Here is a 13,490-nt window from a genome sequence, read left to right on the forward strand (position 1 = left end):
CACTTCTCAACAAGGTGCCCATCTGTAATTCACAGTCAGACTGACCCAATGTGACCGTTGGCTATCTTGAGATCTTGGTAGTGATTGACACTGATGACTATTTGCAATGGAAATTACATTGCAAAACCACCAAAACGGGAAGTTGCTACTTTAGTATAAGCATGAGTGTCATGAGCTCTGATACCAATCTACTGTCTCAAACATATCCTGATGTACGTCCGCAGAGACAGCTCTTTCGCGGCAAGTCAGACCAACAAGTCAATTTGACATAGTCTGCCAACGTCTCAAAATACATCTACTATTCAGTACTGGTACGGAGAGGGTTGCCACATTTAACTTTTTAGGGGTGCCGAAATCCAGTAGGAAAGTGGTGACGCCATAATGAGCGATGAGTGATTTGCAAATTCTTCGTGCTGAATGGTATCTCCCGCTATTCACAAGTAGCGGTGGGTGCCATGGTATAATGAGACGACTAGGCAGTGTCCTAACTTTGTTATTAAGTGTCATCTATCGGAAAAGGTAAGAATTACTATCAAGTAGGAATCTATTCTGTTTTTATGACTGATTTCATTCCAGTCATTTTCCGTTCCGGCATTTCACGTCGAGGCGCTAAAATATGGGGCAAATTATGCGTCTCGACAGATCTTTCAGGGACAATCCCGTATATGCGGGACGCCTGGCAACCCTAGGTATGTCTTCGCAGCCTGGCATTTTAGGGTTGAAAGAGACTACAGTAACAAATATATGATAGTTGGTGCTAACCTGATATACAGATCTATATAAGAACTGTACCCACATAGACTTTAATTCTTTAGCTGCCAAAGAGGCCCACAAAACACGAGGGGTGGCCCTCTGGCAGTGAAAGGGTTATTATCTACGGTTTTGATGCTGCAGACGTAAGATAAAGGATCGTGTTAACTAGTCAATGCAATTCCATAAGACATCATCCAGTGCCGGAAGACACCTTGGCCCACACTTATTAAGCAGTCTTCTTCCGTAATGCCCGTAATATAGTGGGCGCGTGCGCGCCTGTGCGAACGCTAGTGCACGCGACGCACACTTTTTGTGTGTACGGTCCGTGCTGCTGTGAGCGACAGGCTTGGAAGGTACTGTGTGTTACTGTGTGTGTGTGTGTGTGTGTGTGTGTGTCACTGTGTGTGTGTCACTGTATGTTTGTGTGACACTGGGGAAGCTCTGTGTGTGTGTGTATGTATATATGTGTGTGTGTGTGTGTGTGTGTGTGTGTATATTAAAAATTAAAAAAGACATGATGTGAGAATAAATTATTTATAATATATTGTACACACATACACACATACACACACACACACATACATTACAGCGGCGCAAATACTTTCTGAGTCTTCCCCGCTATCGCCCGGCTCCACACGCACTGCCGTGCGCGCGGCCCTAGCATACAATGGCTGGCTAACCACAGCCAACTATAACTGCCGTGCGCGCACAGCGCAGTGCACGCCCCCACTATATTACAGGCCTAAGACACCTAAGAACTCAATGGGCTGCAAGATGGTTTCCAGCGCTGGAAGGAGTCTTCTGGCACAATACTGCTCAGTTCATATGGGCCCTTATGTCTTATTCAAGTCAATGAGCCGAGTCTTTGGGCGTCTTCCAGCACCGGACAGTGTCTTATAGAATGACACTTCTAAGTAAATTTGGCCCGTAATGGCAAACATTTCCAATCAAGTAGTTTTGGGGTTGGCACGGGGTTCCCCTGCAATGATCACTTAATAAGATGAAGGAATGGCTGAGCAGGGTATAAATGTGGACAGAGTCCAATAGGAACAGGGGGAGGGACGGAGGAGCGGCCCCATGGGAGGCAGAGATAGGGCAGAGAATGTGCCACAGCTGATGATGCTTGACGCGTGGCTTGTGAACGGTGCACTCGCATCAGGTGTGTGCACCGCGCGGGAGATGCGCGCACGGCCTGAGCAGAGGGCGGGAGTTCACCCCGCGAGAAGGCAGAAGACTCCCTGTGTGCGCGCGTCCTGTGGCAGCCGGGGGGGAGGTGAGCCCGGGGGCAGGGGCCGGAGAGCGCCGGGTGACAGGGCGGCAAGGAGGGAACCCTCTTTGGGAGAGGTGTTCCCCGAAGCCTTACAGATTCATGTTAAAATGAGGTTTCCATTTGCTGACTGCATTATCACACAGGATATCTCACTTGTTTCTGTAATGTATTATAAAATCGGTTTCGACACGCAGGTATATCCCCATATTAAGACTAAAAAAAATTCTGAACGGTGTGATTTAAGATGTATTTAAACTGTTCAGTACACTATATTTGTACAAATGCTGTCGCCTTCCCTCCTTCCCTAATCCCCCCCTCCAATTGTGTCATTACCAGATTGTATGTATCAATGTACCCCCCTTTTTTCTTTTTATGTACCCCTTTTTTTTTTTTTAAACAAAACGATCAATAAAAAATGTAAGTAACAAAAAAACAAAAAACAATACATTCTCCTTTTTTCTCTGTTGCGTTAATTCGTTTTATTTCCCCCCTACTTATCTGGAGGTAACATCTGTAGTCCCACGTACAGGGCAACCAACACAAATCTTGGGGCCCAGGAAAAATGAAAGCAGTATGCCTCCCCTGCCCCACCTCCCCCCAAAACACACACAGTGCACTAGGGCCGGGTCCCTGAAGGGGGAGAAGGAGATATTGGACTTGGGGGGATGGGGGGGGAGGAGATAAGGGCCTGGAGGTAGTAGTTATGGACCTATGAGGTGGGGGGGGAGGAGATTTGGACCTATAAGGGGGAGAAAATATGGGCCTGGGGGAGAGCTATGTGGTAGTTATTGACTCAAGTGTGTTTAAGTTATGGATTTGGGGGGAGGGAGGAGAAATAAGTCTTGGCCTGGGGGTATAGTAAGGGCCTTGGGTATAGGAAGGGCCAAAACAGAGAGGGGTGGTGTCGAGTGTGCTTACCTGCTGCCTTGGAGGATTGAGGGGCCCTGCAGAGGTGACTGTCAGTGGGGGCCTGCTCGAGGGAGCCCACAGAGGTGCCTGTCAGAGGTGCCTCCCTTTCACCGGCCTTCAGAATGCTTCTTCTGACAGGCACCCCTGCAGACACCCTCCCGCAAGCCCCCGCTGCAGTGACGGGCACCTCTGCGGATCTGGCGCTACATGTTAGGGGGGGACCGGGCCTCTTGACTCGAGCCTGGGACAGGAGTCCGGGCCAAATTGAACTAATGGCAATGATGTCTTTAATAGAGTTTATAGCTGGTGGTTGACTTGGCACAGTTCCAAAAAGCAGGGACCCCATGTACTAAGAGTCGCAAATGGACACTTCCAGTGCAAAATTGCTGCAGAGAAATCTGATTTTTATTGCACTTGTGTGCACCTATATACTAACCCAGGGGTGTGCAAGCTCCCAGGTGGGGCGTGGGATTTTCTAGCAGGGGCGCAGTGGTTACAGAGGCCCTGCGCTCTTCCCCAAGGCATTTCAATGTAATGTCGGAGGAGGTGTGAGGGCTCTGTAACTTCTCTTACCTGCTCTCAGCCGGCTTTTCGGCGTCGCATTGCCATGACAACATGACGTCATATGACGTTGTGACGTCATATGACGCTGCCGAAGCTAGAAAGCAGGTAAGGAGGGGGTGGCATGAGCAAGGGGGGAGAGCAGACAAGGGGGCGCGAACAGAAAAGCTCGCACACTCCTGTACTAACCTGAAATTTCTCAATCTGTGTGTAACAGGGGACTTATCCCTGTTCAAAAATGTGTCTCTTATCCAGCAGTGTGGTGGTTAACTGCTGGTAGACAATTAACCAACACCACCTGGCTGATTAGAGGTGTCAGAAAAAGCCTGCCTCTGAGACAGGAAGGGAGATTTTCCTCAGTACACAAGGGTGCTGACAAGAGGAAAGAGGTCTTGAGCAGAAAGGCTCTGCTGAAATCAAGACACCCAAAGACCTATATTCCTGGACACAGGGGACCCAGGAACCTACCAGAGACTGACATGAAGGGCCACCTGCTTTAAGGTATCTCTTGAGACTTTGGGGAATAGGGTGGTAATGGGATTATCCCTCCAGCCTTGGAGAAAGGGACTGGGGAAGTAAATTAGCCCTTACACAGGGATAGGTGTTTGTTATTGTGTGTTTTTGTATATTTTGCCTGCATTAAGGAACAGGCTGAATAAATCCAAGATATAATTTCACCCCAATCGGTCTCCATTATATGTACCTCTGAACACGTCTCTTACACTGCGCCATCAGCGTAAAAAATTACTGTATGTTTTTACTTTTCTGACACACCAAAGTGGATTGCGATTGGCGTATAGATGTTAATGGTATCTACTAAAAATAAATGTTTTTGTGCGCCAAGGAAAAAGGGGACAGTGCATCAAAATTACCACTCAAGCTCGACTGGACGTAAACCATAAAAAGACTCTTAATATTGTTAGCGCAAAATGAAGTAGCTATGTAATGAAACATTTGTACTGTACGTTAACAAAATGTATTATTTATACACTATGGCTATTATCAATAATATTACATTACTCCTTTTTATTTACGGACTGGAAAAAATGATGGAATAATGTGCAAAGAATAAAAGGGAAAAATGGGTCAACAATGATGCAAATTAGGACACACTCTCAATTATCACATAAAGAGAATGTGCACACAAAATGCTTTCACAATAAAATGTTGCTTTTATTTATCCATCTTTATAAAAAAAATGTGAAAAAAACATCTTTACAGAAAAAGTACAGCCGTAAAAGCGTTCTTAACCCGTTGGGTCCCCAGTGTGGTACATACCCAGAACGTTTCGGTCTCTAAACAGGACTTTTCATAAGCATAGAAGATGGCTGAATATGAGAAAGGTCCTATTCCAGGACCGAAACGTCGGATTGGGTGATTTATCTTTTCTATTCAGATGCCCAATACAGTTTTTCATGATTACTGAACCGAGTGCAGTCTTTCTTTACCGGACGAGAGAATGGTAATGTTGTTTTTCTATTATTTGAGACTAGCACCTGTCTATATGAACCAGTACATTGAGTGCAAGCTGTGATGTTTGCTTTTATATATATATATATATATATATATATATATATATATATATATATATATATATATATATATATATATATATATATATATAAATCTCAAATAAAAAGATCACTTGTGAGCACATTCACATGTCTTAGGCAGGTCTGCAACCCTGCCTTTCACCATTATCACCCAGCATATAGCGCTTCCACTGCAGCAAGGGATTCTGGGAAATGACATGCAAATGAGCACACAATGTATCACCTTTTGTCTGAAAATCCATTGTTACATGGAGCCTTAATGGGTATCATCAGTGTGAAGTTGGTTGTACTGCTGGTTTTGCATTTTCAAGACTGTAGTGATGAAAGGCAGGGTTGCAGACCTGCCTAAGACATGTGAATGTGCTCACAAGTGATCTTTTTATTTGCAATATGCAATACGGTGGAGGTTTCTTGTTGCCTTTTTCACCCACCATAATTTAAAACGTATATATATATATATATATATATATATATATATATTATTCTGAGGCCAGAGTCACGTGTGGTATGAATAGCCCAGATAGGTTCAACTCATTCCTGTTACAAGCACAACAAGTTCTTTGTCTTTTCTTCACTTTATTGGGGAAAGCATAGGTACACAAAGGCACTTGTGGATGATGATGGTGTTGTGAGAGAATGTCTCTATAGTAAGTGTACTTGATAGTAGGGAAAGGTGAAAAGGATAAGGCCTTGCCAGTAGAGAGGTAACAGAAACGTACTCACTCAGCCAATGTTGGAAGTAAAAGGAAGTGTGAGGGTACCTGGGTAGCAGGAATAGTCTGGGGACAAACTACCTGTCAGCAAGGCAGAGGGGGAGAGCAGACTAGCCCATTCTGAGAGAGAGGCTGAGGTTGCCATAGCAACTCACTGGCTACCTGCTCACAGGCAGAAGGGGCAACATATTGATACATCACACAGGCACGGTGTGTGTATGTGGAACAAGTGCATGCAGCTGAACTTAAGGAGCTGACAAGCAGAAGGGGGGTCAGGCAAAAATGTGATTCTTGTTCCATGATATATATATATATATACATACATACATATACACCAACATGTATAAAAAAAATACTTCACCTTATCACCAGGTTTGACGAAAAAACTGCAAATGTGATTAAAAAAAAAACGACGTTATCTGTTATAGCCAATGTTTTGGTCCACTATAGGACCTTCATCAGAGCTTGTACACGTTTGGGTGAACAATTTCTTTGTTATTCGGTTTTTGCCAAGTGCACTTGATGTACTTTTTTGCTCTTTGACGTGCGCCCACTGTACATGCATTTTTGGAAAAAAACTAGAATAACTGATATTTTTCAGCTAAAAAAAAGTATCTCCCTCTCGTTATGGAGTCTGAGAAGCACAGGGTTTCCCACGTGAACTTCACACGCAGACTGCAGAAGTGTGAATTAGGCTTTCAGATGTGTAGGCAGATTGATGCAGTGGGCGCACAAGCTACATTCTCAGGGCGGAAAAGAAGTGAAGCTGTTTAGTGCTGCTCTATATAGATTTTTCCACACACCGTTTATCTGTACGGTTAAGGTTTATTTAACCCGGTATAATGACTGGAGAGGTAATATTAAGGCCCAGTTCCACTAAGCGACTTAACATTATGTTAAGCTTAGCGTGGATATTCAAAGAACAATGAGAGACGGAGACACAGCAGAAGACAGAGACAATGACCCTTAGTCTACGTCCCAGCTAGCGCTGAGCGTGCGGCGCTTGCGGCGGTTACTTACATATATAGATAGATATATGTAAGTACCCGCTCACGCGGTGCGCTCGTGCGCGGGCACACACGCTAACCCGCGCTCAGGTAAACAACAAAAATCTAACTTTCCAGCGCGCTCAACTACCCGCAATGCCCTTCCCCCCCCCACGCGCATATATGCTGGACACCCGGCGCTCATGCTTGGAGCGCACTCAGCACCAGCGGGGACTCAGCCTTATTCTGTAAGCTGCGTAAGCGCCGATATGATGTCAATGGGGCTTTCTGCGCAATAGGCACTTAACAGAATAAGAGCCAACGAGAGAGACATACAAAGGGAGGGCAACAGAAAATATATTTTTCTCCCCAATTGTAGCAAATGTAAAAAAAATGTTTTAATGAAGTCCCCTATATTTCAAACAAATAATTAGTTGTGTCCCCCCTCCCTCCATGCCCGGCTCCCAGGGAGTTTGCTACTGACCACATGGGTTACCTTGACTCATGGTGCTGACTTCAGGTTGCTGGGCGTTGAGGTAGCAAGGATGTATAATAATGGGCGCCAGGAAATTTTGTAGTACAACTGTCATTTTTTCGTGTCCCCGAGCACTAGGTCCGCTCATACACTCACTGACAACGTTGTACTGTGCTTATATAGCAGACATACATGAATACGATGCTTCCATTAGTTCCCACTCTTAACACTCAAATGGAGGTACGTTGACTTAGTTGCTCTAACTTGATGTGGGTCCCGGCCTCCCCTCATCGTCGATATTACCCCGGTTACAGTATGCCCATATGGGAGTCCTGGTGGATCCTTCTCCCTGTTTGTGAACTACCACTTCCATACAGACTGATGAGGAATATTAATGCAGAACCGCGGTGAGAGCTGAGCCGCCGACACCCAGGAGCCCTCTTTTCCTGAGGCCTTCTGTGGCATGCGTTTTCATATCCCTTAGATATTCAGGACTCCTTCAGCCATCCTCTGGGATCTTAACTTAAAGGGTCCCTACCTACAACATAATAAAACATGGGGCCTCGTCTGTTCTATCACTTTATGAACATCCCTATCTACTCTACCCGAGGCTCCTCACAACTTGTCCTCCAGGAACCTAACTTCTAGACCCTTCCCCCTATCTTATATATGTCCCCTCTGACATCAGCATCCCCATGGTAACACAGGGTGGGGCCCAGCACACACTATCCCCTTTCTAAGGGCCGTTCTATACAGCATGCGGCCGTGCGTGCCTATGCGAAAGCGCGTGCGCGTGCCGCATGCTGTTCGTGTATATACTGTGTGTATATACTGTGTGAGTATACTGTGTGAGTATACAGTGTTTATGTGTGTTTGTGTGTGTTTATGTGTATATGTATGTGTGTGTATGTGTATGTATATGGGTGTGCGTGTGTGTTTATGTGTATGTGTATATATATGGGTATGCGTGTGTGTATGTGTATGTATATGGGTGTGCGTGTGTGTATGTGTATGTATATGGGTGTGCGTGTGTGTTTATGTGTAATTTATTATTTATTAAAAAAAAAAAAAACATTAATAACATTTTTATTTTTACCAGACTTGTGTAGACACACAAATACATACACACATACACACACACACACACATAGCCATACATACACATGCACACATATACACACACACATACATACGTTGATCGCAGGCAGCGGCGCGAAAAGATGAATTTCTTCATCTTCGCCGCTGTCTGTCGGCTCCCCTCTCCCTGCCGTGCGCGCGCGGCACATCTATAGAAAGGCTTACTGACGTCAGCCAACTAAAAATTTCACGCATGCATGGCGCAACACTCGCCCGGCACTATAGAACGTGCCTAACTCCTCACAGTAACATGGTAACCCGATTGAAGGGGGGGGGGGGGTGCGGGGGGAGGGGTGCTTCACAGTCAAAGGAGTTTACACTCATTTAAAACTGGCAGATAATGTTGATAGAGATGATAGAAAGACCTGGATACATCCAGTTATTATATGTGTTGGGTGACTGCTATTACAGCTTTCCAAATTGCAAAATGATGTACACAGGGCATTATAGGTAAAAAGGCCATGTGCCTTCCTTGATACTTGGCCCCCCAAGTAAAGCAGTCAGAACCACAAAACTCCAGTCTACAGTCATCACCTAACAATTGCAGATCCTGAGATTGTTAGCTGTAGATGTGCAAAAAATAGGAGACTTTGAGTGCCCTGCAAGTGTAGTAACTGTGGCCCGTCTTCCAGGTCCCTCTGGTAGCAAAAATTGCTTCTATTTTGATCTAATCATTGCCTATGTTTAGTACTGTAGTGTTAAGTGCTAAATATCATAAACAGAGCAATCATTTGCTAAATGGTGGAATTATAGTATAATAAAACATAGAATACCTTCTGAGATGTACAGTATCTATATAATGGTAGGGAGAACGTTTTAAAGACTATGGCGTACATTGACTAAGCAGCGTGCTGGAAGCAGGGCCGCCACCAAAAATCTTGGGGCCCAAGAAAAATGAGGAGCAAGCCCCCTGAATCGAGAGAAGGTGGAGGAGGAGATATTGACTGGTGGGGGGGGGGGTGGAGAAGCTGTGGGCCTGGGGGGGAAAGGAGATAAGTGCCTGAAGACAGTAGTTATGGACCTGCGGGAAGGGTAGTTATGGACCTGGGGGTTGAAGGGGGAGAAAAATATTGTGGTGGGGGGGGGGGGGGGAGAAGGAGATATAGGGGGAGAAGGAGATATTGACCTGGGGGGCAAGGAGCAATGGGCCTGGGGGGGGGGGATGAGCTACAGGCCTAGGGGGGCTGAGGGAGAGGAGAAGATATGGGTTTGGGTAATTATGGACCTGGGGGGAGGGAGGAGAAAGACCGGGTGTAATAGATGGAAGGCTGGAAGGGCCAAAACAGAGGGGTGGGGAAGTCGAGTGTGCCTACATGCTGCCTTGGAGGATTGAGGTGGCCAATAGAGGCACCTATAAGTGGGGCCTCCCTTCGACCAACCTCCAGCATGCTTCCCCTGACAGGCACCTCCGCAGACACCGTCCAGCAGGTCCCCTGTGACAGGCACCTCTGCGGATCTGACAAGCAGTACATGTTAAGGTTGCCGGCAGGGGGCCTGGGACCCTTGACTCACCATGCCTGCGGCAGGAGTCCCGGCTGTCCCCCTCAGAGGCCCATGCTGTAAAATACACCGTCCACTGCTGGAAGACACCATACAGCCTGTGGACCTGAATGGGCTGTAAGGTCAGCTTTGTACCTTATGGGAAAAGACCGTTTAGTAAATTTGGCCCCATTTGAATGAGCTGGAAACAAGTGATGTTGAGTTTAGCATGCACTCCAGATCATCGCTGTATAGCCTTTTATTCGTGTCAAAATTATACTGTGGCTCAAGTTTTTCTGAGCGTGGCTTCATTGTGCATGGAACACGCTGCCACATCTTCCACAAAGCTGTGCACACAGATAGTGTTTGTGAAATATGTGGCCATGCAAAATATCTTTTGCATAAAAATGCACGTGCTACAGATATCAAATAACCACGTAGCAGCACCGTACTCCGCCGTAGAAACAATGTATCAACTAAACATTGTTGGCCGCTTTCCAGAGACTCGAACTGAAGTCGTTGTGAAAACAATCAATCTAATATCCCTGCTTCAGCACAGGTGGTGCAGCCATTGACTGAGCCACCTGTGCTGAAGCAGGGATATTCTTAAAACCTGACCTGTTGGTGGCCCTTGAGGACTGGAGTTGGCCCCCTCTTGTTGCAGTATACTGTGGGGTGGTGTATGTCCCAGCTTTATATTTGGAGACAGGACACATCAAATTGGATGCAAGAGGAAGGCAAGTTTATTTTCACTCACTATCGCTTGTTACAAAAACAGTCATCAGAAAAAGCCAGGCGTATAACACAGTGTTTTATCAGGGACACGGATAACAAAATATAAACCAAATCAGCCAAGTCTCTGACAGACATAACATGACACGGCTTCAATTTTACCATTTAGATTGTAAGCTCTTTGGGGAAGCAACTCCCTTCCTACTGTTTACTTTTAGGTCTGTAGCACTTATTCCCATGATGTTTCCTATTATTGTGTCACTTGTATCACTGCTGTGAAGCGCTATACACCTTGATGGTGCCATACACCTTGATGGCGCCATACACCTTGATGGCGCCATACACCTTGATGGGGCCATACACCTTGATGGGGCCATACACCTTGATGGGGCCATACACCTTGATGGGGCCATACACCTTGATGGGGCCATACACCTTGATGGGGCCATACACCTTGATGGTGCCATACACCTTGATGGTGCCATACACCTTGATGGTGCTATACAAATAAAGATATACAGTGCATACAGCGTTGTGAGTCCACAGCTCCACTCTCCTCTTCCAGGCTGACAGGAAGACCGTCTGAGTGCCGGAAGGGCACCAAAATGGTCACAGCCCCCCGCCGGCACTGGCGATCACATAGAAGCTCCGTCACTGATGAGGGCACGGAAGGGGGAGGTGTCATACTCTCTCGTTCCTCTTCCTGATAGATCGCGTTTCGCGTTCCGGAGGAACGCAGAACGCGATCTCCCAAACACAAACGAGCAATACGATTAAAACTCAACTGCGTCAAGGGGTCCCTGGAGTTCCAGATATTGTGGCTACGTCCATAGGCACCCAAAGGGTTAAATACTCCATCAGTTGGGTTCACCGGGCCCATGAGCTAAACCTGCAGTCGCTGCGGTTCTGGCACTGTTGAACTGCCGAAGGCTTGCCTGGCAGTCTAGGATATTTGGTGGCGGCTGTTTTGCTGCGAGCAAGCAAGGTAAGTCCCTAACATTACCTGTTACCCTAAAAAACCCTAATCTTAACTCCTAATACCAACGCTAACCCCCAACCTATAAACCTTAACCCCTTAGTCTAAAAACCCCTATCCTTAACTCCCTACGCTAACCGCTAAAACCCCTTAAGTTAACTTACCTTATTGGCGAAACGGCCACGTGTCCAGCGGCAGAGCAGCGGCTGTAAAGGGTCCCTCGGCGGCAAAATTCCGGCGTAGACTTGGTCGCAGCAAAACTGTCCCATGCCGTTTGCCTGGGCATTAACCTTTACATACCCTGTGTAGGGTTAGTACACCCCATTACATATACGTATAGATGTCTAGCTAGAGTGGAGATCAGCTCCAGCAAACTTCTGGGAAACAGGCGCACGGTATATTGAATAAAGCTGGTATTATACTAAGCGCGCGGACGGCAATGAATAATACCTGTCTTCGTACGACAGTGCATCCACTGCCGACGCGCGCAGGAACGGCAGACAGCGTTGGCGCGGCAGCTTGGTGGAAATACAAAGACATTTGTATCACGTGGCTGCCGTGCCACTGTGAGGCCTACCCTTGTGACATCATGGCCACGCGGTAATAATACTTTTCATGTAGCTCTTTTCTCCCAATGGGACTCAAAGCGCTTCACAATTTCAGTATAGCGCGCGGCACATTGGATTGTTACAGACTCTGCCCCGATGAGTTTACAATCTGTGTTTTTGGTGCCTGAGGCACAGGGAGGTAAAGTGATTTTGCCCACGGTCACAAGGAGCCGACACCAGGAATTGAACCAGGCTCCCCTGCTTCACACTCAGTGTTGTTGTTATCAGTGTCAGTGTCTTTACTCACTGAGCCGCTCCTAGCAGCACACATAACAAGAACACACATGGAGTAAGGAATGCCTGCCCCAAACATCTTCCACCCGCCAAATTATTATCATACAGAAATGCACTGCAGCTGTTCCAGATGCTGAGAAAAATACTAGCAAACTCACAGACAGGCACTATTAATAAATCACATGTCTGGCATCAAAGGGGTTAAAAGTAGAGCCAGATGTGCAAAGCGTACATTAGTGTCGGAGCTCTGCACACATTATGTAACAGTAATGACTAAATTGTGTATGAATGCATGGCCTAATACGCTGAGTGTTATTGTTACTGCGGCTTCCTGTGTAGGCTGGCAATAGTTGAACTTTGTATATTAACAAAAAGATGTATCTCTGTTAAGAAATAAGCTAGTGCAGTCAATGTGAGCTGTAATAGGTCTCACGGTGCAGCGCTTGTCAGCAGGAGCTGATGTCCTATGTGGATTAATATGATAGTTCAGCAGGGTATGCTATACAGAGGTGCAAAGGACGAGTTCATGACACACACCGGCGAGAACAAATGTGTTTTCACCCAAGCAACTTCTCTATCTACTTTTGTTCTTTCTCTGTTGTCTATGGCGACTCGCAGCAGCCAACTCGCAGCAGCCAACTCGGTGCAGCCAACTCGGTGCAGCCAACTCGGTGCAGCCAACTCGGTGCAGCCAACTCGGTGCAGCCAACTCGGTGCAGCCAACTCGGTGCAGCCAACTCGGTGCAGCCAACTCGGTGCAGCCAACTCGGTGCAGCCAACTCGCTGCAGCCAACTCGCTGCAGCCACTACTCCGCAGCCACTACTCCGCATCCTCTACTCAGCAACCAACTTGCCGCAGCCACTACTCCGCCGCCAACTCTCTGCAGCCACTACTCCGCAGCCACTACTCCGCACCCTCTACTCCGCAACCAACTCATCACAGCCACTACTCCCCAGACAACTCGCTGCAGCCACTACTCCGCAGCCAACTCACTGCAGCCACTACTCCGCAGCCAACTCACTGCAGCCACTACTCCGCAGCCAACTCACTGCAGCCACTACTCCGCAGCCAACTCACTGCAGCCACTACTCCGCAGCCAACTC

This window comes from Ascaphus truei, chromosome 13 (genome assembly GCF_040206685.1).
Source record: "Ascaphus truei isolate aAscTru1 chromosome 13, aAscTru1.hap1, whole genome shotgun sequence".
NCBI lineage: Eukaryota > Metazoa > Chordata > Amphibia > Anura > Ascaphidae > Ascaphus > Ascaphus truei.